Source organism: Lolium rigidum, chromosome 7 (genome assembly GCF_022539505.1).
Source record: "Lolium rigidum isolate FL_2022 chromosome 7, APGP_CSIRO_Lrig_0.1, whole genome shotgun sequence".
Lineage (NCBI taxonomy): Eukaryota > Viridiplantae > Streptophyta > Magnoliopsida > Poales > Poaceae > Lolium > Lolium rigidum.
In genome coordinates, this window is record NC_061514.1 from 203880039 (window position 1) to 203906546 (window position 26508).

Here is a 26508-nt window from a genome sequence, read left to right on the forward strand (position 1 = left end):
ATTGTAACCTCTAATGTGAATGCTTGTGAATCATGTGGGGCTAATGTGAAGAACTATGTATGGATAAGCTGTGTCTGTTGTTTATATGCTCGTTATATATCATGTATTGTGCTATTGTACTCGTCATATACAACCTGTATAAATACCCGCCAAGATACAAAAAAAAAATTCGAAATCTTAGCGAATGGCGCACTAGTGGACCATCCGTGGCGCACTACCACTAAGTAGCGGTGGCGCACTGCTCGGATCCGATGGCGCACCGCCCCGTGATCCTCTCCGAGACTAGCAAGTGGCGCACCGGGATAAGTAGCAGTGGCGCACGTCCCGGAGAGGGCAGTGGCGCACGTACTCACGTAGCGGTGGCGCACCTACTAGCTGGACCAGTGGCGCACGCAAGACGGTAGCGAGTGGCGCACCTCTTCTACACGGTGGTGGCGCACCGGCTCGACCAACGAGTGGCGCACCACTTTGGAGTAGTAGTGGCGCACCTGGAGGACATGTCAATGGCGCACCAGTGCAGTGCGCCACGAGTATCCAGTGCTAGTAGTGGCGCACCCCTAGTGCGCCACTACTATGTGTTAGCAGTGGCGTGATAACAGTGGCGCACCACTAGTGCGCCACTGATGGCTATATGTGGTGCGCCACTGAAAGCCTTTTTTCTAGTAGTGTGTAAACAAAGGATTAGATGTCTAGTGTGGATGATGATGGTTGTTTGCACAGAACAGTAAAGAACAATTGCAGTAGATTGTATTTCAGATGTAAAGAATAGGACCGGGGTCCACAGTTCACTAGCGGTGTCTCTCCCATAAGATAGCAGATGTTGGGTGAACAAATTACAGTTGGGCAATTGACAAATAAAGAAGGCATAACAATGCACATACATATATCATGATGAGTACTATGAGATTTAATCGGGGAATTATGACAAAGTACATAGACCGCTATCCAGCATGCATCTATGCCTAAAGAGTCCACCTTCGAGGTTATCATCCGAACCCCTTCCAGTATTAAGTTGTAAACAACAGACAATTGCATTAAGTATGGTGCGTAATGTAATCAACACAAATATCCTTAGACAAAGCATCGATGTTTTATCCCTAGTGGCAACGAGCATATCCACAACCTTCGAACTTTTCGTCATCTGTCCCGTATTTAATGGAGGCATGAACCCACTATCGAGCATAAATACCCGTTCTTGGAGTCACAAGTATCAACTTGGCCAGAGCCTCTACTAGCAACGGAGAGCATGCAAGAACATAAATAACATATATGATAGATTGGTAATCAACTTGACATAGTATTCAATATTCATCGGATCCCAACAAACACAACATGTAGAATTACAGATAGATGATCTTGATCATGATAGGCAGCTCACAAGATCTAACATGATAGCACAATGAGGAGAAGACAACCATCTAGCTACCGCTATGGACCCATAGTCCAGGGGTGAACTACTCACACATCGATCCGGAGGCGATCATGGCGATGAAGAGACCTCCGGAGATGATTCCCCTCTCCGGCAGGGTGCCGGAGGCGATCTCCTCGAATCCCCCGAGATGGGATTGGCGGTGGCGGCGTCTCTGGAAGGTTTTCCGTATCGTGGCTCTCGGTACTGGGGGTTTCGCGACGAAGACTTTAAGTAGGCGGAAGGGCGGAGTCGGAGGCCTGACAGGGGGGCCACACAGTAGGGCGGCACGGGCCCCCCCTTGGCCGCGCCGCCTTATTGTGTCGGCGCCCCGTGGCCCCACTTCGTCTCTCCCTCGGACTTTTGGAACCTTCGTGGAAAAATAGGCCCCTGGGCATTGATTTCGTCCAATTCCGAGAATATTTCCTTACTAGGATTTCTGAAACCAAAAACGGCAGAAAACAACAACTGGCTCTTCGGCATCTCGTTAATAGGTTAGTGCCGGAAAATGCATAAATATGACATATAATGTGTATAAAACATGTGAGTATCATCATAAAAGTAGCATGGAACATAAGAAATTATAGATACATTTGGGACGTATCATTTAGCATTTTCATAAGCCTCACTTCTCCATTCATCTAGAGAACTCAATTGTAGCAATCTTTTCTTACCGGCAAGTTTAGGATCTTTATTTAGTTCTCTCACAGCCCAATAAGCTTTGTGCTCTAGTTCTAAAGGTAAATGGCAAGCTTTCCCATAAACCATTTTATACGGTGACATACCCATGGGATTTTTATAAGCAGTTCTATAAGCCCATAGTGCTTCCTTCAATTTAATAGCCCAGTTCTTTCTAGATTTATTAACAGTCCTTTGCAAGATAGATTTAATCTCTCTATTTGATAATTCTACTTGCCCACTAGTTTGAGGATGATAAGCAGAAGCAATTCTATGATTAATACCATATTTAGCAAGAGTTTTTCTAAAACCACCATGAATAAAATGAGAACCTACATCAGTCATAATATATCTAGGAACTCCAAATCTAGGAAAAATAATATCTAAAAGCATTCTTAAAGAGGTCTCACCATCGAACTTTTTGTAGGTATGGCTTCCACCCATTTAGTAACATAATCAACAACAACAAGTATATGAGTGTTACCTTCTGAAGAAGGGAAAGGACCCATGAAGTCAAATCCCCAACAATCAAATGGTTCAATAACAAGAGTATAATTCATAGGTATTTCATTGCGTCTGGAGATATTACCAACCCTTTGACATTCATCACAAGATAGGATAAACTTTCTTGCATCTTTGAAGAGAGTTGGCCAATAAAAACCTGATTGTAGAACCTTTTGCGCGGTTCTATCTCCGGCGTGATGTCTTCCATAAACACTACCATGACATTTACTCAATATCTCATGTTGTTCATATTCAGGAACACATCTTCGCAGAATACCATCCACTCCTTCTTTATATAAGTGTGGGTCATCCCAAAAATAATGCCTCAAGTCATAAAAGAATTTCCTCCTTTGCTGAGCTGAAAAGGTTGGAGGCAAGTACTTGGATACAATAAAGTTAGCATAATCAGCGTACCAAGGACTATCTCGCGAGCTCACTTTTATTACAGCCAATTGTTCATTTGGAAAACTATCATTAACAGGAACGGGATCATAAGTAATATTTTCCAATCTAGACAAATTATCAGCAACAGGATTATCAACACCTTTCCTATCTATAATATGCAAATAAAATTCTTGCAAAAGAAGTACCCATCTAATAAGCCTTGGCTTAGCATCTCTCTTTGTCATAAGGTATCTAATTGCAAGCATGATCGGTATGAATTGTAACTTTTGAATCAACAATATAGGATCTAAACTTGTCACAAGCAAAGACTACAGCTAATAATTCTTTTTCAGTTGTAGCATAATTTCTTGGAGCAGCATCAAGAGTTTTGCTAGCATAATGAATAACATTCAATTTCTTATCTACTCGCTGTCCAAGAACAGCGCCTACGAAGAAAATCACTAGCATCACACATAATCTCAAAAGGTAAATTCCAATCAGGAGGTTCAACTACGAGAGGCTGTTGTTAAGGCTTTCTTTAGAGTTTCAAAAGCTTCCTTACAATCATCATCAAAAACAAAAGGTACATCTTTTTGAAGAAGATTAGTAAGAGGCTTTGAAATCTTAGAAAAGTCTTTAATAAATCTCCTATAAAACCCAGCATGACCAAGAACACTACGAATACCTTTAACATCCCTAGGATAGGGAATCTTCTCAATTGCTTCAACTTTAGCTCTATCAACTTCAATACCTTTCTCGTAAATTTTATGTCCCAATACAATTCCTTCATTAACCATAAAGTGGCATTTCTCCCAATTAAGAACAAGGTTAGTTTCTTCACATCTCTGCAATACTTTATCAAGGTTTCGCAAGCAATTATCAAAAGAATTCCCATAGACAAAAAAAATCATCCATGAATACCTCTACAATATTCTCACAAAAGCCATGAAAAATAGCAGACCTGCATCTTTGAAAAGTAGCAGGAGCATTACATAGACCAAAAGGCATACGCCTATAAGCATAAGTTCCATAAGGACAAGTGAAAGTGGTTTTCTCTTGATCTTTAGCTTTAACGAGCAATTTGTGAAAACCCGTAATAACCATCAAGAAAGCAAAAATGAGTATTTTTAGACAACCTTTCTAACATTTGATCAATAAATGGTAAAGGGTAATGATCTTTCTTAGTAACCTTATTAACTTTTCGATAATCAATGCACATTCTATACCCTACAACTACTCTTTGAGGGATGAGCTCATCATTATCATTAGGCACAACAGTCATTCCTCCTTTCTTAGGAACACAATGCACAGGACTAACCCATCTACTATCAGCAATAGGATATATAATACCAGCTTCAAGAAGTTTTAATACCTCATTCCTTACCACATCCTTCATCTTAGGAATTAGACGACGCTGATGTTCAACAACAGGCTTTGCATCATCTTCCATGTTGATAGCATGTTGGCAAATAGAGGGAGAAATCCCCTTCAAGTCATCAAGAGTATAGCCAATAGCTCCTCGGTGTTTCTTCAATATTTCCAATAACCTTTCTTCCTCAATATCTGAAAGCTTAGAACTAATAATAACAGGATATATTTTCTTATCATCAATATGAGCATACTTAAGATTATCAAGCAATGGTTTTAAATCAAAAACAGGATCTTCCTTTGGTGGTGGTGTTGTACCTAGATCTTCAACTGGCAAGTCATGTTTAAGAATAGGTTGACGAAGGAAAATTTCATCAAGCTCATTTCTTTCTTCCCTAAATACTTCATTCTCACTATTCTCCAAATGTTGCTGCAAAGGATTATTAGGAGCAAGAGCAATAGACGCACACTGTTCAACTCTAAAATCATTATTAGGCAAATCAGCTTTATAAGGAGTTTTGGCAAATTTAGAGAAATTAAACTCATAAGATTCACCAGCAAATTTAGTAACAATCTTTTCCTTTTTGCAATCTATAACAGCTCCACAAGTATTTAGGAAAGGTCTACCAAAAATAATAGGACAATACTTACTAGGAGCAGAACCAAGTACCAAAAAGTCAGAAGGATATTTAATCTTACCGCATAGAACTTCCACATCTCGAACAATACCAATAGGAGAGATCTCTATTAGCTAGCCGAATAACCACATCAATATCTTCAAGTTCACGAGAACCAATTTAATGCATGATCTCCGTATAAAGCTCATAAGGAATGGCGCTAATACTTGCACCAATATCACATAAACCATAATAACAATGATCACCAATTCTAACAGAGAGCATAGGAACACTGGCTTTCCTAGACTTTAGGATGCGAAACAATATTAGAAGCATCTTCACAAAAAATAATATGACCATCTTCTACATTTTCAGTCAAAAGATCTTTAACTATTGCAACAGCAGGTTCAACCTTAATTTGTTCTTCAGGTTCTACAAGTTTCTTTGCACTTTTATTAACCGCACTAGATATAACAGAGTACTCCTTCATTTTAGCAGGGAAAGGAGTTTTCTCAATATAAGCTTCAGGAAGAATATGATCAACAGTTTCAATTATAGCACATTTATTTATAGATGAATCAATTTTATCTTTATAAGGTTCATGATACTTATCAAAATTCTTCCTAGGCAATTCAAAGTGACATGCAAAAGCTTTATAAAAATTTGCAACGACTTGAGAATCAAGACCATAAGTAGCACTCATATTACGAAATTTATCAGTATCCATAAAAACTTCAATGCATTTATAATCATAGTTTATACCTGACTCTATGTTTGTCGTTCTCCCATCCTTCAGTATTCTCATGGATCCGATCAAGGAGGTCCCTTTTAAACTCTTCTTTGTTGCTTGTAAATGATCCAGAACAAGAAGTATCCAGCAAAGTCTTATCTTGAAAAGACAATCTTGCATAGAAATTATCAATAATAATATTACCAGGAAGCTCATGAATGGGGCATTTGAGCATTAAAGACTTCAATCTCCCCCAAGCTTGGGCAATACTTTCTCCATCATGAGGCCAGAAATTATATATGCGGTTCCAATCTTTGTGAATTTCACTTGGAGGATAGAATTTGGAATAAAATAAAGGCACAATGTCCTCCCAATTAAGAGAATCCCTATTCTTCAACAATTTATACCAGTGCGCTGCTTTACTAGACAGCGATATAGAGAATAGTTTCTTCCTAACTTCATCCATAGCAATACCTGCACATTTGAATAACCCGCATAATTCATGTAAAAACAGTAAATGATCACCAGGATGGAAAGTTCCATCCCCTTCATAGCGGTTATCAACAACACGTTCAATAATTTTCATAGGTATTTTGTATGGAACCTCGTTCTCACCTGGCGCCTCATCCACTACCCTTGCAGTAGTAGTAGATTTCCCAAAGAGGAATTCAAAAGAAGACCTCTCCATAATGAATTATAGCAGCATGCAGAAATAAAAACAGCACGTACAGTAAAAAGTTTCCCTTACCAATTCCACTTACCAATAGCGCTTCACTCCCTGGCAACGGCGCCAGAAAATAGTCTTGATGACCCACAAGTATAGGGGGTGTATCGTAGTACTTTCGATAAATAAGAGTGTCGAACCCAACGAGGAGCAGAAGGTGTGGACAAGCAGTTTCGATGAAGGATTCACTGTAAATGCTCACAGACAAGTATTCCGGGGGTTTTGATATAACATATGAATAAAGTACAAGTAAGTAAAGTGCGAGAGAAATAATTGCAGCGAGTGGCCCAATCCTTTTTAGCACAAAGGACAAGCCGGCTTGTTTACTTATAATGACCAAACGTTCTTGAGGACACATGGGAATTTAGTCTAGTGATTTCGCTTCATATAGCTGATTAATCTTCATTGTTTTGATAAGTGTTGTGTGGGTGAACCTATGCTAATGTACCGCCCTTCCTAGGACTAATACATACTTGTGATTATACCCCTTGCAAGCATCCGCAACTACAAGAAAGTAATTAAGATAAATCTAACCACAACCTTAAACTACGAGATCCTGCTATCCCTCCCGCATCGATATACCAACGGGGTTTAGGTTTCGTCACTCCGGCAACCCCGCAATTGGCAAACGAATACAAGATGCATTCCCCTAGGCCCATAAATGGTGAAATGTCATGTAGTCGACGTTCACACGACACCACTAGAAGAATAACACCACAACTTAAATATCACAACATTGAATACTAACCAACATAATTCACTACTAACATTTAGACTTCACCCATGTCCTCAAGAACTAAACGAACAACTCACGAGACATCATATGGAACATGATCAGAGGTGATATGATGATGAATAACAATCTGAACATAAACCTTGGTTCAATAGTTTCACTCAATACCATCAATAACAAGTAGAAATCAACACCGGGAGAGTTTCCCCTATCAAACAATCAAGATCAAACCCAAATTGTTACAGCGGTGATGAGGTGCAGCGGTGGAGATGGCGGTGATGATGATGATGATGATGGTGATGATGATGGAGATGATGTCCAGCTCGATGACGGTGACGATGGCGTCGATTTCCCCCTCCGGGAGGGAATTTCCCTGGCGGATTTCAGCCTGCCGGAGAGCTCTTTTCTCTCTGGTGTTCTCCGCCCCGCAGAGGCGGCTGTGACCCTTCGCGACTATCCTCTGGGGCTTAGGTTTTCGGGGAGAAGATGTACGCGAAGAAAAGGAGGCAAGAGGGGGTTGTGGGCCCCCTCCTCACAAGGCGGCGCGGCCAGGCCTTGGGCCGCGCCGGCCTATGAGGTGGGCCCACCTTGGCTCCCCTCGGCTCCCCCTTCTGGCTCCCTTCGTCTTATGGAAAAATAGGATTTTTCGTATAATTTCCGTCAATTGTTGATCTTCCGAAATATTGCATTCTGACGGTGCTTTTTCCAGCAGAATCCTGACTCCGGTGCGCGATCCTCCAATAATCATGAAACATGCAAAATAGATGAAATAACATAAGTATCATCTCCAAATATGAAATATATCAATGAATAACAGCAAATTATGATATAAAATAGTGATGCAAAATGGACGTATCAAGTTCCAAATTGTACGTCGAGATTTATCTTTTCCCAAAGGATAATTCGGCTTCTCTGGTGTGATGCCATGAAAGCGTGTATCTGTTGGTGTCAGATTTGCTACATAGATATTCATCTTCCTCAAGGTGTCTGCGTATATGAGGTTCAAGCTGCTCCCTCCATCTATGAATATACGCGATCACTACCGGTAAAATCATGGCTGCTTGTCCTGGTCGTGGTACTTGGGGTGAGTTATCCACTTGAGTAAATCCTATGTCCTCTCCCGACCAATTGAGGTACTCGATGGTTGGTGGAGGCATCTTCTCTGCCATGTATACCTGCCGCGAGATTACATTTTGCGTCCTATTCGAGGGTCTCCCTTTCTGAATCATCGATATTGCTCCTGTTGTGTCAATGTAAGGACCGTTGTTTGTTGGAGCTGCCGCCAATTGCAACTGATGTGATTTTCATTAGTAACTGCGGGTGGTGGTGGTAGGTGAACCTCACTCCTTGGTTCCCTATTTGCTACTTGTGCATTTGTATGCTCCGCATATCTATGCAGAGCTAACAATGTTCGGCAGTCCTTCTGAAGATGTCCTGACTGTCTTTTTCCGTCACTGTCGAGGAAAAAATGCATCTGGCATGGCCCGTTCAGAAGATCTTCGGGTGATATATTGTATGGCCTCGGGAACCTTGGCCAATTAATTTGTGTACTGGAGCTTGGCACGTCTCGATGATCATTACGCTGCTCGTTACCTCTCTCGTAATCATCACGATGATTTCCTCCACTGTTTCCTCGGAAGCCAGCCGCCACTTGGCTGGGACCGTCGTAATCTGAGAACTGACGAGAATATCATCGCCTATTTCGGTTGTTGTTTCTGTTGCGATCTTCCTCGGGTGATCTGTGTCGTTTATTATGAACATCATCTTCGCCATCCGCCCAGCGATTCGCTATCTCCATGAGATCTGCTATTGTTCTTGGCCCTGATCTGCCCAAATCCTCGATTAAGTCTCTTCTTCGGATCCCCGCGACAAATGCGTCGATTGCTCTTTCGGCAGATATGTTTTCTGCCGATTTTTTTTATGATGTTCCATTTCTGGATGTACATCATCATTGGTTCATCATACTTCTGTTTGCAGGCCCTCAACACTTCTATTGACGTAGGTTTCTTGCACGTTGAGCGCAGGTTTTTCACGAACAGGTCCTCGAAAGTCTCCCAGCTATCGATGGATCCTTTCGGTAATTTCTTTATCTACGATCTTGCGGCTCCACTGAGGTGAACCTGGATGCTCTGCATGGCAGTTGCTCGAGTTCCGCCTGTTAACTTCACCGTTTCCAGGTAATCTACCAACCAATCCTCTGGGTCTTGCAAGACATCGAACTTTTAGTAATTATCGGGTAACTTAAACCCAGAAGGAACCCGAGTTTTACGGACTCGTCGAGTAAATCAAGGGAGCCCGCACATATCCTCATCGTCGATTTCTTGTGATTGCCGACGTTCTCTTCTCTCCTGCCGTGCTCTATCGACTCGAGCTTGTATCGTCGTGTCTCTTGGGTCCCCAGCTCGAGGAGGATCTCGTGCTGCCGAATTGGGTTTAAGATTATTTTGCTTTGGTGCACTCTCAGATTGTGGTGTACTTACTCCTTGTATCGATGTCCCCATCACTCCAACTCCTGCCATGGCCATGTTATACAATGCTTCCCTTGGATCTCCTGCAGGTGGCTTGGATGCTAGTATTAAAGCATGTGTCGCCATATATCCTGCCTCCGGTGTTTTGGGGATGATATGCCCTCTTGTATCTATCGACATAAAGGACATGTCAAGGTTTTGTATCAGGTTTCCCTCTCATGCTCAGGTACATTTGCTAGCCGAGATCTTCCTCTTGCGCGTGCTGTTGTGTGACTATCTCCCGAGGTTCCTGAGTGTTGGCTCAGGTTGGCTCTGCGCCTACTCGATGCTGAGGCTACAACTTTTCTCTGCTCAAGTATAACTTTTTGTTTTTCTATCTCTCGTCTGGCATGGGCGAGTCTCTATAGATATGCTTGCAACTCTTGTAATGTAGCTGTAGTGGTCATCGGCTCCGTGCCATTCATGGCTCTTGATGCTCTGTCCCAGGCTGCCTGCGGGAGTTGTAATTTCTCGCGTGGTGTGGGCCCGACGTATTTATTTCCTAATCCTCGCGTAAGATCAGCGGGATCGATGTATGGATTCCCCAAATCGTCGAAAGCCTCTGATGTTTCATCCTCTTGGCGACTTGAATCACCGATTGCACAGACTTGGTGATATTTTGTCATTGTGTTTTCATCTTCGGGGTCAGTGACACCATCATAACGATCAGCGAAGACCTCCTGAATAGAAGTAGATCTGTCGATGAAGTCGAAACTGTCGATGCTTTCTAGGTTGCTGTCCAGATCGGAGTCCGTCGATGACCCGAAAGACATGCCCCCGAGCAGATCGGCGAGTTCTCCGCCGGAGGCGGGCTTGACGTAGTTTGGCGACGAGGCCTCCTCGTCGCCTGACTCGATTGATGATGATGATCCCGAGAAATCGGAATCAACCGCTAACGTCCCGGAAAAATCGGTGCCGCTAGGCGATGTGATCCTTCTCTCCCGACGCGGAAGTGGAAGCTCCCGAACGTCATCTCTATTGGCTCCTCCAGATAGGCATATGCATCCACACGGGCGGGAGGGTGAGGAACAAAATCAACGAGACCAGTTTTGATCTATTTACCTCCGTCCATCGCGTTGCTTACCGCCGATGATGTTGACAATGTTGAACGTGCCATCGAGATCAGCTCCTTGTCGCCTCCAATTCCCACATACGGCGCCAATTGTCAAGGTATTAACATGTCAATGCCTACAAGTTGTAGACTAGAGTTTCGCGGAAAGTAGAGGGCAAGTAGATCTCGAAGGTTTCGGCCGAAAAGGTGCTCGACTATGAAAAACTAGGGTGTATGTTGACAATGATTCGATCCTTTCTTTCTCCCTCGGCTCCCCTTTATATAGGAGGTGGAGCCAAGGTTTTCGTATTGTACAAGTTACAAAGTCCAGGAGACTTATTCGAGTCTTTCCCGTATTGATACAAGTCTCTTATTCCTAATCTATCTCTACTTCCCATATAGATACTTATTGGGGTTCCGAGCTTCATAATCTTCGGGTCATGGGCCTTCAATTATTCCCGGATACCTTATACGGCAGGCCCATCTGGGGTACCTATGTCAGTGAGGCTGGCATGGAATTCGGCCACCCATCCCTCAGCTGGTCGAAAACCGTTCGTTTCCTCCTTGTATATCCTCTCGTAGCTGTCATTAGAACTGGGATTTTTGTTTAGACTAAAAGTTAGCCATTGCTGCAGCTCTCGTGTACTTCTTTTGAGGCAAACACCCAGAACAAGACCGACTATTCGGAATCACACGCTTTCAATAAACTTTAATCTTCACCCGCAATATCTTGATTGCACTATTATTTCTTACTTGTTCTCGATTCTAGGTAGGAATTAAGACCCTCGCTGGTCAGACTGATCGTGGACCCGAAAGATCAGTAACTCCAGGAGATTGTTCTAAGAATTGCATTGACGTACGAGTTTTCCCGTGTAGTCGGATCATCAAGCACGAACTCCACGAAAAATCAAATTATCCTCATCTCATTAAAAGATCAGACACCTTTGCCCTATCACCGGCGACATGGTACTTTGCACGCCGTCGATATTGAACTTACATCGGCGACCTGGCTGTTGACACACCGCGGATACAATTTATCAGCGGCACTAACGACGTGCTGCATACACGCTAGAAAGACATATTTTCACACCCCAGTGATAGACTTATTCCTATTAGTTATTTTTGTTCCTTTTCTTGTCACAAATGTTCTCCAACAGTTGTTGTACATGATTTGTTGTTTTTGAACAATTATAGTGCAGAGAATCAACCTGTGGTTGGATGGTTAGGAGAGAAGTGGCACCCCCAGGCCCACCAAAGTTCAAATTCCAGATTTGACACTTTGGTGTCTCATAAAGGTGGAATATTCTCCAGTGGGAGGCGATGTTCCTGTCGACAGCGAGGCGTCTGTGGTGACTTCGTCAATCTCAAGATCCGCCGAATCAGTTCTTTAACGCAGTCTCTTGGAGGTGCTCATAGGAGTAGGGTGTGTGTGCGCGCGTTCATAGAGGTGAGTGTGCGCGCGTATGTATGAGCATTTTTTATTGTACTGTGTTTCGCAAAACAAAACAAAAAAACAATTGTAGTGCATGATTCTTGGTGCGTAGTTGATATTTTCATTTTTAGATAGATTAGGAAAATTGGCCGTGCGTTACTACGGGTTTTTGGATGATTATTATGATTTCTATATTCGTGATTGCAAAAAAATCTAGTAAATATGAGTCTTACTCTGGCTGCCGATGCGTTAATGGATGTGAGCAATTTGTAAATTCAGTAAAATTTATTTGCGCCAACTTATATTCCTTCCACGCGACCACCATTACTATGACCATAGATAGAGGCATCAAGGGAACAAAAACCTTTTAGTAGCCCGCCATCCGCGGTGTCGGTGCACACCAGTGATGTACGCATTTATTAAAGTCTCACACCATACACCATAGTCGCCACCTACAATCACAACCAATCCACACTAATATTTCACGTTTTGATTTCTGTTTGAATGGCAAGGGCACTAAAGAAGTTAGTACTACTTTCATACTTCATCAAATAGGATCTCCATGTTCAAAAAATAAAAAAAATAGGATCTCCATGTTCAATGTCTTAATTAACCTGTATGTGCATCACTACGTGAGGTTGAATATGATGTGCTCTCCTTATAAAGAAAAAAAGAGTGATGTGCTCAGTCAATGGCCTGGTATCGTTGTTATTGTGTATTCGACTGATTGCTGGGAACGGGCCGCACACTACCTCTTTTAGGGCCCCTCTTTAGATTGTGACACGTCGCCCTCCGCGCGCATCTTAAAGCTGCCTAGAATCATCTCCTGATAGATACGTATCTGACCGTGACATTCCATTTTTGACCGTACCGTATTCCGCATCTTTCCATTTTTTGACCGCTGATGATTTCTCCTGTTCGCCCCGTCCGTGCAGTCAAAAATATGCTAACCACTAAAGCTGTCAACGATTCTTGTCTATTACACAGCCACATATCCTTTTTACAGTAAAAAAGCCAGCGAACCACAAATCGTGTCTTCTCTAAATTCGGTTTTTAAACAAGGATTTCCAAAAAACGAGGATTAAAATTTATCGACCTAACAAGCTAATTTTATGTCGAATATTTTAGCGACTTTTTAGCTCACAATTTATCAACCCATATATCCGTTATTTATCAACGGTAAATGTGAATAGTTATCAACATGAAAATCTAAAATTTATTTAGAATATTTTGGTGACTTGTTTAGCTTAAAATTTATCAACCTTCTGCCCGTTATTTATCAATGGTAAATTAAAAATTCATCGACCGAAAAGCAAATTTAAATTAGAATATTTTAACAATTTTTTAGCTCACAATTTATCAACCCCTATGCCCGTTATTTATTAACGTTAAATGTGAAAAGTTATCGAGCCAAAGATCCAAAATTTTATTTAGAATATTTTATCAAGTTTTAACTCAAAAATTATCAACCCTCTACCCCGTTGTTTATCAACGGTAAACTAAAAAAATTATCGACCCGAAAAGCTACTTTTATTTAGAATATTTTCTTGATTTCTTAGCTCATAATTTATCAACCCCTATGCATGTTATTTATGAACGGTAAATGCGAAAAGTTATCTACCCGAAAACCTAAATTTTATTTAGAATATTTTAGTGAATTTGTTAGCTCAAAATTTATCAACCCCTTTATTCGTTATTTAGCAATGGTAAATGTGAAGAGTTATCAACCCAAAAAGTTTGATTCATTTAGAATATTTTGGCTCTATTTTTACCTCACATAGTTATCAACCCCTCTGTCCATTATTTATCAATGGTAAAATATGAAAAGTTACCGACCCGAAAATCTAATTAAGTTGAAAGTGATATTTATTTGATTTGCAAGTGTATTTATTTAAGTTGCAAGTGGTAGTTCATTTCATTTGCAAGTAGTTTCCCCACCCGTTATTATCCCCTCTTTAAAACCACTAGCCCGACAAAGGGAATTAAAAAAAAATAATCCAAATAACATGATTTTTTTATACGAAAATAACAAGAATATAGGAAAGTGAATTTGGAAAAGGGAATTGTATAAAGGGAATTATAAAAAAATTGCATACCTAGGTCGAATTTTGAATAAAATTACGCAATCCAAAATAACTGATACAAAAATAAAAAATAGCATAAAAGGGAATTCACGAAAAAATTCATACTTCAACGTTTATCACATGGTCATTCTATAGTACAAATTATATATGTCTTCGTTTCCAACAGCAAAGACATGAGGCTCATACGGTTAGCATTTTCAGGCGTTCGTTTTAAGAGGTCGCTGGTTCGAAAGTCAGCCGGGGCGATTAATTTTTACCCCGCGCGGGGGCCGGGCGCGAAGAGCCCGGGCTGGTCGGAGCGAATACGACAAAAACGACGGGAGCGAGTAGCGCGGAGAAAAATGATACATACGTTCTATCGCCTTCGTACTAGCCGGACAATCTGGAAGATCGCATTACTTGCAACGAACGAAAATAGATTTCTATTGAGGAGAAAGACGGAACCAGGTGAATAGCGATCTGGAAACGACTCGCCGCCGCAGCTGCCTCCGCCGTCTGGCAATTTGACGTTGCCGCAGCTGCAGTGCTAATGTCCACCGATCATGAGGTGACCACAGTAGTTGAGACCGCCGATGTGCAGTGCAACGCTGCTATCACCGGTTGTGAGGTGATCACAGGAGGCGATATTGTCGATGTTCTGCACAACGCCGCTACTGCTGGTGGTGAGGTGGTCACAGGATCCGATGTCTGCAATGTCCAGTACAACGCTGCTGCCGCCGGCGCGCAGCCTGTTTCTTCCTTCGCAGTAGACTCATCCCACGATCATGTTGCCATGGCCACCTCCTCGGCCTTGCCGATGACAAGACAATTCACGCGCCGGATGAACGGGCTTCCACGTTCACGGCGATCCAATCGAGCTCAAATCTGTCCACCTTGAAAGCTTCATCTACAATGGCAAACTCCAATGAGGTACAAAACTAATCTACATTGCTACCCTTGGCATCTTAGCAAGCTAACCATGCATCTTCCTCGCGCTCGTCCTGATCGTCCCCGTGTACATGCACCGTAAGAAAAAGTTATTGATTTATACTCTACAGTCTATATTAGTTGGAGTGAGCATTTGGTGCACATGAGCACCAGTGCTCTCAGTTTTTTAAATATTAAAAAAAATGTATCTATGTTTTAAAAAAATCATCATATTTATTTCATGAATACATATATATGTTCCGAATACTCGTGAGAAGTTTCGGTAAAAGTTGCATTGTATTTTAAGCTACAGGAAAAAAACAAATTTATGGCTACGTATAGAGACGTATATTTGTCAGAAATTTGTCTTATTTGTATAGCTCAAAATATAATATATTTTCCTTCAAAAAATTTACCGCATCTTTGGAATGTTTATATGTATGTAGGTATTTAATTTCAATTTTTTTGAAATTCAAATAATATAATTTTATAGCACCAGGAGCACTGGTGCTCATGTGCTAAAGACACTTTTCGTTGCTAATTTAATAGTGTAATTGTATATTTTTGAAATATAGTTGTTGCTAATTTAATAGTGTAACTGTATATTTTTTTTGAAATATAGTTGTTGCTAATTTAATAGTGTAACTGTATATTTGATAATAACTAATATAAAATAGAGGAAGTAGCTTCACTGGTGGAGAGCGGTCGGATAAAATCATGGTGGATCACCCTTCACCCGCGCCGCCGGCTGCTTAGCCACGAAGAGAGCCAACACAATCATCGTCCCCACGCCGAGGAATATACGAGGTGCATGTATATGGAAAGTTAACAAAACGAAGGCCATCCAGCAGCGAGGCCCGTTAATTGGACTAGTCCACGGAGAATCAGGCGCAGCTGGGACGAAACATCTGGTACGTGCACATCCTTTTTGTTTTTTTGTTTCTTTCTTTAGCTTCATTCTCTTTTCTTTTTTTGCTTCTGTTTCTTTTAAGGAACAAGCTTACTACACTTCGTGGGTCGGCCGGTCAGAACACGTGAAGTCCAGATGTGACTATGTGAGTTGATTTGCTGCCTTGGTCAAAGGTGCATGTGTTGAACTCAGGCAGGCGTGCTAGACAGCTAGGGTGCAAGTAACATGTACCGTTATTTGACTACATGTTTAGTGGATAATTTCGAGACTAAGGAAAATACTGAAGGTAGTAGTATATAGCAAATGTCTTTCCACCTTGACATTCGTAGCATTAAGTTTATAACATATATTCATGCACTATATCCATCAGTATATATACAAGGTCGCTGATTTTTTTTGTGTCTTAGTCTTGTTTCAATCTTTTTTTTTGTCTTAAGTCAAACTTGTTTATGTTTGACAAAATTACAGAAAATGTACCAATGTTCATAATATAAAAATCAATGCCACTAAATCCACCGTGAAATATGTATTCATAAAATATTCATTGTGTATTAGTATATGTGTTGATATTTTTTTCTTTCTAAAAACGTCTTAAAATCTAAACATGTTTGACTTAAAACAAGAGTAAGATTGTACATATAGACTGATTGAATAAACGCTCATCATCAAATTAATCAAATATTCCTTCCAGGTCACTAATAACCAACAGGTTGAACACTTCCACCGCTACTATTATTCTAAAGATTTATATTAAATATAAAAATTATTTGTTTAGATTTGTCTCCAAACTATTTCTAGAGCATTATCATTTTATTTATATAATATTCATGTTCATAACAAATCCCTTCGAGTTGTTTTCTTGCAATTTAAATGTTGTTTCAACATTAGGGTAGATTGTGCAATTTTGATATATAACCATGCTTTTGACTTCTCTAGAAAAAAAACCATGCTTTTGCCGGTTATATTGTTTGGTTGCAAAAATATACTATTTCTAGAAAATTTCTTTTAGATTAGAAAATATGTTAAGTTCCCATAGTATTAATCTTAATTTTCCGTATAATTTATATATTTTTAATCTGTTGTAAAAAATTATACACTTACTCGAAATTGGCTTTGACCCCATTTTATAAATAAAGCAAACACACCGTACAAGCGTTCATAAAAACTAAAATGCTAGGGCAACAACACAAACATACCCAACAAGAAAATAAAGTGATACAAACTTACAAAGGTAAGAAAATTAGTTACTTCAAAGTAGACAAAAAAAATCAAACAAGCACTAAAATAGACAAATCACTATAGGAAATCCACATGGTGCTGACGGCCATCCTTTGTGCCGAGAGCTAAATGTCGAGGCCGTCGGCACATGGCCCGTTCCAGCAAGGCCAGTAGGCAGTGCTGACGGCACAGCAAGGCTTGTGCCGACGACAACCGTCGCCACAGTTTCGGCCACCGGCACAGCCTCTCCGCCGTTACAGCGAGGTAACATGCCGATAGCGTCGACATAGATATTTTCCATTTTACCACATTAATCTTAGAAAAATCATAACTGAATCATTATAATTCATAAAGCTACAAATAATATATCAAAATTTTCATAAAAATAAGATCTATCTTGGAAAATATCAAACTTGGAATATTGCAAATATCTCAAAAAACCTTCTCGAAAATGAGCAATCATGGGCGATGTTTCGTGGCTTTCACGATGAATGATCAATGTTATGGCTAGAATCGTCACATAGTTTGTGATAATGTGCCTATATTATGCACACATGTGCATCTTGGAATGGCGAACAATGTTGCAGGAGGAAGCTTTCATTTCCGTCGCACCAAAAAGCTAATTTTCCATTTTCCGAGTTCCAGAAACGGGGTGTTTTGTAAAGAAACCACCAAATGAAAGTTTCACAATGGTGCCACCACATTTTTCAAAAATACTAGACAACCTTACATACACAATTTCCCAAACGGGGTATCTTAAACATTTCCATCTACCCCTCATGAAAAAGACAAATTCCGGCCACGTCAGTAGGAAGTCTGTCAGATTTGAACTACAAGTATATTATCTAATGCTCATGAATTTTTTGAAAAATCATTTTTAGGTTCACAATATGCTATTTCATCATAGATCCATTGCAATTTTAGCGAGGATCATCCCCGAGCTAAGAATCTTCATGCCCGCCGGTTTGACGATAGTTTGAAACGGGCATAAGAAATTCAAAAACGATCAAAACAATGAAAATCCTTCGCGTGCTGTCATATTATGTGACATAGTTTAAATGAAAAACATCAAACTTGGAATATTGCAAATATCTTTAAAAAATTCTCAGAAATAAGCTATGATGTTCGATGTTTCATGGCTTTCAGGCCAAAGGACCAATGTTATAGCTACATTGGTGGCATAGTTTGTGATAATGTATCCATATTGTGCACGCATATGCATCTTGGGATGGCGAATAATGTTGCAGGAGGAAGATTTCCTTCTCGTTGCACCAAAAAGCTATTTTCCATTTTCCGAGTCCCCAAAATGGGTTGTTTTGTGAAGCAACCACCAAATGAAACTTTCACAATGGTACCATCCCATTTTTAAAAATCTAGACCACCTTGAATGCACAATTTCCCAACCGGGAAATCTTAAACATTTTTGTCCACCCCTCGTGAAAAGATAAATTCATGCTAAATCGGTAGGAAGTCTGTCAGATTTGAACTACAACTACATAATCTAATGCTCATGATTTTTTTTGGAAAAATCATTTTTAGGTTGAAAATATGATATAGATGTCATATTTGCATCCCTCTCATTTTTCTGATCTATTTAGACATATTATTTGTCAAATTCTGATTTACAGATTGAAAAATATTAATTATTCCAAATTAAATAGAAAAGGACAAAAAAATAAAATTATTTTATTGTCATTTGAATTCAAGATTAATATTACTTATTCATTGTAGTTTACATAAGTAATTGTTTGGAATTCAAAAAAAATAAAAATGTGCGACATCAAGGAATAGTGGTTAATATGATTGATATGGTAGTATTATCAACAAAGTGTCATTTATTTCATGAAAGCTCGTCCGGAAAGAACACAGAAGTTACGAATGGGGGACTGACCGGAAAGTTTGACCACCAGTGCAACTTGACTTAATATTAAATGTAGTTAGAGTTAAAATGGTCCATGTGAAAGAACAAAAAATAAAAAAACTCTTTTTGAAAAAAAATCGAGCCAGAATTGCCAAACAGCTGTTAGTTCGATGCCGATGGCTTTGTTCAATGCTGATCACACAACTCTTTCTACCGAAACAGAACTATCGTCGCCTCCTAAACCCGTAGTTTTAAAAACCGGACCGGTGACCGAACCGGTGAGGCATTCGGTTCAGATTTTTGCCGGTCGGACCGCTGGTTCACTCTCTAGTTTTTAAAGATATAGAGTAGTATATTTTTACTTATAAATGATGTAATAAATAAATAAATAGGTATGCAAATATATTATAGACTTACAATTTGACATAAAGAAGTAAGCAGGTGAGCATACACTTGCGAACTTTGCCATGTCGAAGACAGATCAAGTACCTAACAGGCTACTGTGCAGACGGGAAAGCAGCAATCCTGGAAACAGCTAACACGCATATGCATACCATGCATCGCAACAATCCCAGTAGCTCTTCCGTTGGTTCACTTTTTGATGCTATCGTCTAGGTAAATGTATAAAACAATCGTGTGTCTTCTACAAACATCAATTGATCGCAGCCCAACTGGTCAACTGCCTTACTAGCTATTTGTAGGTCTTAGGTTCGAATGCTGATTGAACCACGGTTCGGCCGGTTTTCACCAGGTCACTTGGCCGAGCGGTCCTGTGCACTTAACAGACCGGCAAAGTTAAATGTGGATCTCCATATGTTCGGTATCGGCTGAAGTAATGGCGCGGTTAAGAGGGTTACAATTTCTTGAGCTGATTGAAGTGTTTAGTCCCTATACGGCAGTCCTAGTAGGATTGACTTGGTGGTCTTTCAACATTGTCATCGGGAAGCAAATATGGTGCCTCATAATTTTGCAAAGTATGGGTATGAGACTAATACTAGCTCAGTTTGGGATGATAGGCCTCCTGATTTTATTAGAGCTGATGTTATTGACTTGGTGGTCTTTCAACATTGTCATCGGGAAGCAAATATGGTGCCTCATAATTTTGCAAAGCATGGGTATGAGACTAATACTAGCTCAGTTTGGGATGATAGGCCTCCTGATTTTATTAGAGCTGATGTTATTCGTGATGTAACTCTGTTGGAGGTTGTACCGAATATTTGAACTCAGAGCAGCAAGTTTCAGACGCACTCTTTTCCTTACCAGGGTACCGAAGGGGACTGGAAGGTTTTTAATGAGGCGGCTTGCTTGCTTAATATATTGATGTTTATTAAAAAAAACAGACCGGCAAAGGTGCTGCTTCCGGTTTTTTCCGGTCCGGTTTTTAAAACTATGCCTAAACCTAGTGTTGCCCCACCTCCACCTCCTCCGACCAGCCTCACCGGTGTCGGGAGGGGTGGTGAACCCGATCTATGTGTGGATTTTTTTATTAATAAAAGTAGTGTTTTCTACAGATGTGGTACTCATCATCTTTTTCGGCCCGCTTCAATGGAGATGACATCATGTACAATAAGTGATTTCCAGCGCTTCGTTCGACAACGAGATCTCCTTCTCGGCGTCAATGGTGGTGTTGGAAGATTACAACTTTTTAGGTATGGGCTTTCAGATCATGCTTCCCCATATCTATTTTGAATCTTTTCTCATGATTGCTGCAAGGATGATTGCCCTCGCAATATTTATCTCCGCTTCTATGTCCTCAACAATGTTGATTCGTACTCTCGGGTTCTAACGAAGTTGACAAGATTGTCATGTTGCTTTGCCCTAGAATACTGTTTTTGGTACTATTGCCAATGTTGATTTATTAATTCAATAATTGTGCACATGCACTAGCCTTGACATATTTATGAAAAATCTTCGTTGGTATTTACAGGATTGTGGTTTGGTATTTTCTTTCAAGTATAAGATTATGCCATGAAATTAAGCAGAAAGGATCTGAAAACTTTGACTATTTCTTTTTAAACTTTTTTCGAGTCCCTTCAAACATGCAAGGACTTCCGCTTTTTCAACACTGGCTGATAGCGACTGCCAAGTATTGCCGTGCTTGCATTTGGAACCAGTAGAAACTAGTACTACGTATTGAGTTTCACCCAACAGAATGTACCTTCCACCTGTTCGCTTGTTTCCACTGTTCGTGGCGTTAAATCATACTCCCTCCATCCTAAAATGTAAGACATCCAGAATTAGTTAAAAGTTAATGTTTTTTTATATTTTAACAAGTTTATATACAAAAAACTAAATTCACAGTACTGAACTAAAAATCAATAAATTTATCGTAACGTTTATTTTTTAATATGTTCATTCGATATTGTAGATGTATATATTTTTTTCCTAATTATTTGGTCAAAGTTAGTAAAGTTTGACATTGACCAATCCTTAGATGCTTTAATTTTGCATATACTTCCTCGGTCCTAAAAACGTGTCTTAAGTTTGTTAAAATTTAGATATATTTATATACTAATATTGTCTAGATATATCTAAAATTTGATAATCTTAACACAAGTTTCTTTGGACGGAGGGATTATCATATTGAAAGTAGCTAGTGGAAGCCGGGTAAAGGGTCAAGGTGAATCCTGCTTTTCAAAAAGCAAAATATAATAATTAATGTTTTTATGCATGTACATACACTTACTCGTGCAAATTTGAAAAATAAAATATGGTTTTATGTGGCCTACATACAAATGAAAAAAATATCAAACTACACTTTAATAATTGAAATTAACTATTTCTCTTTTTTATGTAGGCTATATATGGTGGTATTTGCATCGAAAATTTGCACGACTAAGTATCAATGTAATAAGTAGATGCGTGAATTATTTTAAATTGTTAAAATTTTGAAATAGAATTTTTAAAATTTTAAAATAGTCTACCTAGACCCATGTCACCAAATCTTGATCATATATTACCGTTATCATTTGGCGCAGAGCATGCGATTATCTTAGCCCGCAATATGCCAACAACGTATGCCAACGCCTCCAAGATATAGTGTTTTTTCGGTGATATTACGGGATGCCTTATTTGGGGTGTTGGCACTTAGAAAATGAAAAGATCAATACAAATGAAGTCCCTCCAAACATGCGAAGGACTTCCGCTTCTTCACTTTAGCTAAACAATACTGCCAAGTATTGCTGCACTTGCCTTTGGTACATGATGAGTGCAAAGTGCATAATGTTTTTTAAGTTTTTCTTTTGCATAAGTAGTAATAGGGTTTTGGCATTTTACTACGCTCACGCGCACCTTTTCTGCTTATTTAGTTGGGATCTCGGAAATTACGGGGTTAATGAAGAAATCAACTAAGGAGGTTATTTTTGGGCAGACATATGATTATTGGAGGAAATAAATACCTTTCAAAAACATTAGCCACACACTTGGGGGTCAAGCCGAAGGACAAATTCGCGAAAATATGATATTAGAGACTTTAGCGTCTTGTGGTATGGCATCCCCGCCTGTACCGGGTGACCGCACCATCTGTCGGTGGCTTCATCTCGTCAAACCCTTTCATCATGTGCAATCATATTAGATATCAGAGTTACAGAGCTGCCACGAAACACAAAAACCTCACCTTCAGAAGAGATATTGAGTGGGAACACGCAGAGGGAATTAATCGATGCCGCTTCTTGGATCTTTGAGGCTTCGATATCATCTTCATCATCATCACCATCACTATCAACATCCCCTTTCAGCTCGTTGTAATTCAAAACCCTAGTGAGGATTTACATGTGTACTTGTTTGATCCCTTATACTCTATTCATATGATCATGATGATGTTGTTTGCCTCCATGTGTGAGTAGTTTTATTTGTTCTTGGAGAGATGGAGAAACCCTAGCTGGTTTTCGTCAATGATGGTGTTAAGCCGACCACAGAATAGGTTGCCCCTTGAGGGATGTTGGAGGAATTCATCGTTGTAAGTAATTGGTGGTTTGGAGGTGAAAGTGAGAGAGTTCCATGACATTCCATCAGCTATTGTCAACGAGGAAATAATGGAGACCCTAGAACTATATATGTAACCATGAGGAGACCCTTAATCACTAGTGAACTCCAGCGACATGCTAATATAGGAGGACTGGTGGTTGTTACGCAGGGTGTGTAGTGCGTCTTGCGGGCATCTTTACTCAACTCCACCTGTACATACATACTACAAAGACATTATAAATTCTAATCATGTTTAAAATAATGCTAGTGGTGAATCAGCAACTCCTGAAGAACTCTTTACCTTTACCATTGTTTCCAATACTTGACCATCGCTCACTATGCTTGCTTTCACTTTATTATTATTTTGTTCACACAAGAAATCAGTCAGTCTTTACGGTCTTGATTTGGACCGAAGATAACTTTTAGGTACATACAAGCAAATGTAGCAAAAGCCACTAAAAGCATAGTCATTCAACACTCTGTGGATTCGATACTCTTCTATTCAAAACTAAATACTTCCACCCGTACACTTGCAAATATCAGTACCACCAGTTTCCCAACGACCATGAGATACCTTCCACGGATATCCGCTTCTTTTCCTTGCTGTTGCTGCTAAATCATAGTATGCATATGTTATACCGAAAGTAGATAGTGGAACACTGGTCAAGGTGGATCTGGTTTTTTCAGAAAGCAAAAGAAATTCATTTCTAAGTTAATTACACGATATTTTTATGCTTGTACATATACTTACTCATGCAAACTTTCAAGAAAAAATATGGTTGTATGTGGCCTACAAAAAAATGACAAAATGTCGAAATAATTAGAGTTAACTATACAAATCCATTTTTCTCTTTTTTTGTTAGCCATATATGGTCATATTTTACCCAAAAAAATGCTTGTTCCCGTACGTCTCAATGTAATATTTACATGTGCGATTTCTTTCATATATTCTAAGAAATTAGTGGATTTTGTACACCCACGCATGGGTGTGGGTGTTTCCGTCACTGTCCATTATGCTTTGAGATTCGGATAAAAAGAGGACAGAGAAATGAATCTTTCCATCTCCCATGGTGGAAACGAATCTCGAGAAATAAATGGACGGTGGTGGAAACACTCACACTCATGCGTGGGTGTACAAAAGTATTTCCAAAAAATTAAATAACACTATCAAAAAATTTAAATAGGTCTACCTAAACCCTTGTCACCAAATCCGGGTCGTATATGGTGGGTTCATAACATAGAAAAAAAATCTACCGCAAGAACGAACCAAAATCAAGATCTAATCTACTAGATGATAACAACAAGGCGGACTGGAGACTCACCCTTGAAGACCAAACGTGTTAACAAGATTGGATCTCATGGATGATGAAGATGTTCAGTTGTCAATCTTAAGATCGTGATGAAGATCCTTTGGGCGCCGCAAGTGGGCAGAAACTCCATACTTGGGTACACGTATGGTGTTGATGACTACGTCCTCACCCCATTCTAGCGGGGCAGCGGAAGTAGTAGATGCTCCGGGAATCTCAACAACACGATGACATGGTGCTGGTGGTGGAGAATTACACTGATAGGGCTTCGCTAATTGGTTGTCGTGAGATGTGGGAGCTGGAGGAGAAGGTAGAGGTTGCCAGGGTTTCAAGTGGCAGCCCTTTGCGCCTCACCTCATCATATATAGGGGGAGGGCATCCAAAGGGAGCGAAAGATACCCTCCTAAGTTTTCTCTCCTTAATTTTAGGAATCCTTATCTTATATGGGTTTGATCTCAATTCGATCTTGATATGAAATCGATTTGATCTTATCATAAAGTGGCAGCCACATGTGCCCATGGGGCATGCGGGTCCCCTTTCTAAACCGTCTAGAATGTTCCCGATACGATACCGGGAAAATTTCACATATGTTTTTTTAACTCCCGACAATTCCGAAGCTCCTTGTGATATCCTGAATTCAGTTCGAGACTACGAAGAATATTCAATATCCAACTCATATTTATGTATCTACCATAAGTGTCAGAGAACCTTTAGTGTGTCACCCCTTGGTTCGCGAATGATGCGGACATGATCGAGACACCTCTCCGATCGATAACCAACAACGGGATTTGGAGATCCGTAATGTCTCCTACATATTCATTGATGACATTGTGATCGAATAAACCATACATATTGTAACATATTCCCTTTGTTTCACGATACTTATCCGAGATTTGATCGCCGGTATCATCTATACCTAGTTTAATCTTGTTCCTGATAACTACTCTTTGCTTGTTACATGATATGACATGCCCTTTGACCTAGTCATATGCTTGCAATCTTATTGATGTGATGTCACCAACATGGCCCAGAGTATCTCCGTCATTTGGATGGACAAATGCCACTCTTGATCCATGTGCTTCAACTATCACTTTCATAATACCCAATGACGCCTTTATAATCACCCTGTTACGATGTGATGTTTGATGTCATCAAAACATTCCTCTGGTGTTAGTGATTAACAAGATATCGTGGTCTAAGGACTAAGTTACTTGTGTTTGAGAGCTATAGAAAACTGAACATAATGACTCAATCTTATCTATACCTAATAATAAAGAAAATAAGGTTTCCGTGGGTCGGTCCGTTCGATTTTTTGTTCGTCCATCGTTTCCCTCGTACGACAAAACGAATCGAGACGGCGTGCGTGTGGTAAAGCTATACACGAATTAGCCGAATCCCGATCGAACTCATACGGCAGCGTAGATCGTGTCCTAATCTACACGTACCTAGGTACACCATATATAACAGGTTTTCCTAGCCCGATAAACATAGCAGCTACCACCAAGCGATCGATCGAGATCTCGACTAGGGTTTCATATCGAGGATTATGCGCCGATGGTGATGCAGTACATCAGTACGATGATGGTGCAGATGAACTAGCGAAGCTTGCATCCGGTACCTGCTGAAGATGGAGAGAGCCCGCGCTCTGCTGGCCATCTCCCACATAGACTCCGACGAGAAGCCATCATGTACGGACGAGCGCACCCGCTACAAGCACTTCCTCTCCTATGCCGCCCGGCTGCCGGTCGTGGACCTAGCTCTCAAGACCGAGACGAGAACGGCGTCCGGGGGATGCGTCTCCTAGATTTGGGTCCACGCCGCGCCAAGGCGGAGGTGCTCGGCTGCATTCGGTTACAGGCCGACTCCGATGCGCAGTGCACAAAGGCCTGGGGGCGGTGGCGCGCTCACCATGGACGTGCCATGATGCCGGTGGAATTCATCGAGATGCTCAGGATTAGGCAGAGCCTCTCGTCGTCCAGGAGCAGGCGCTGATCAACTTGACGGACAGGCAAAGGCGACTGGCAGCCACAAAATTCTCGATGGACATGCTGAAACATCTGCCGTGGACAACAGCCTCAGCTTGCCGGTTTTGGCACGGAAGTGAGGAAGAGGAATAAGCT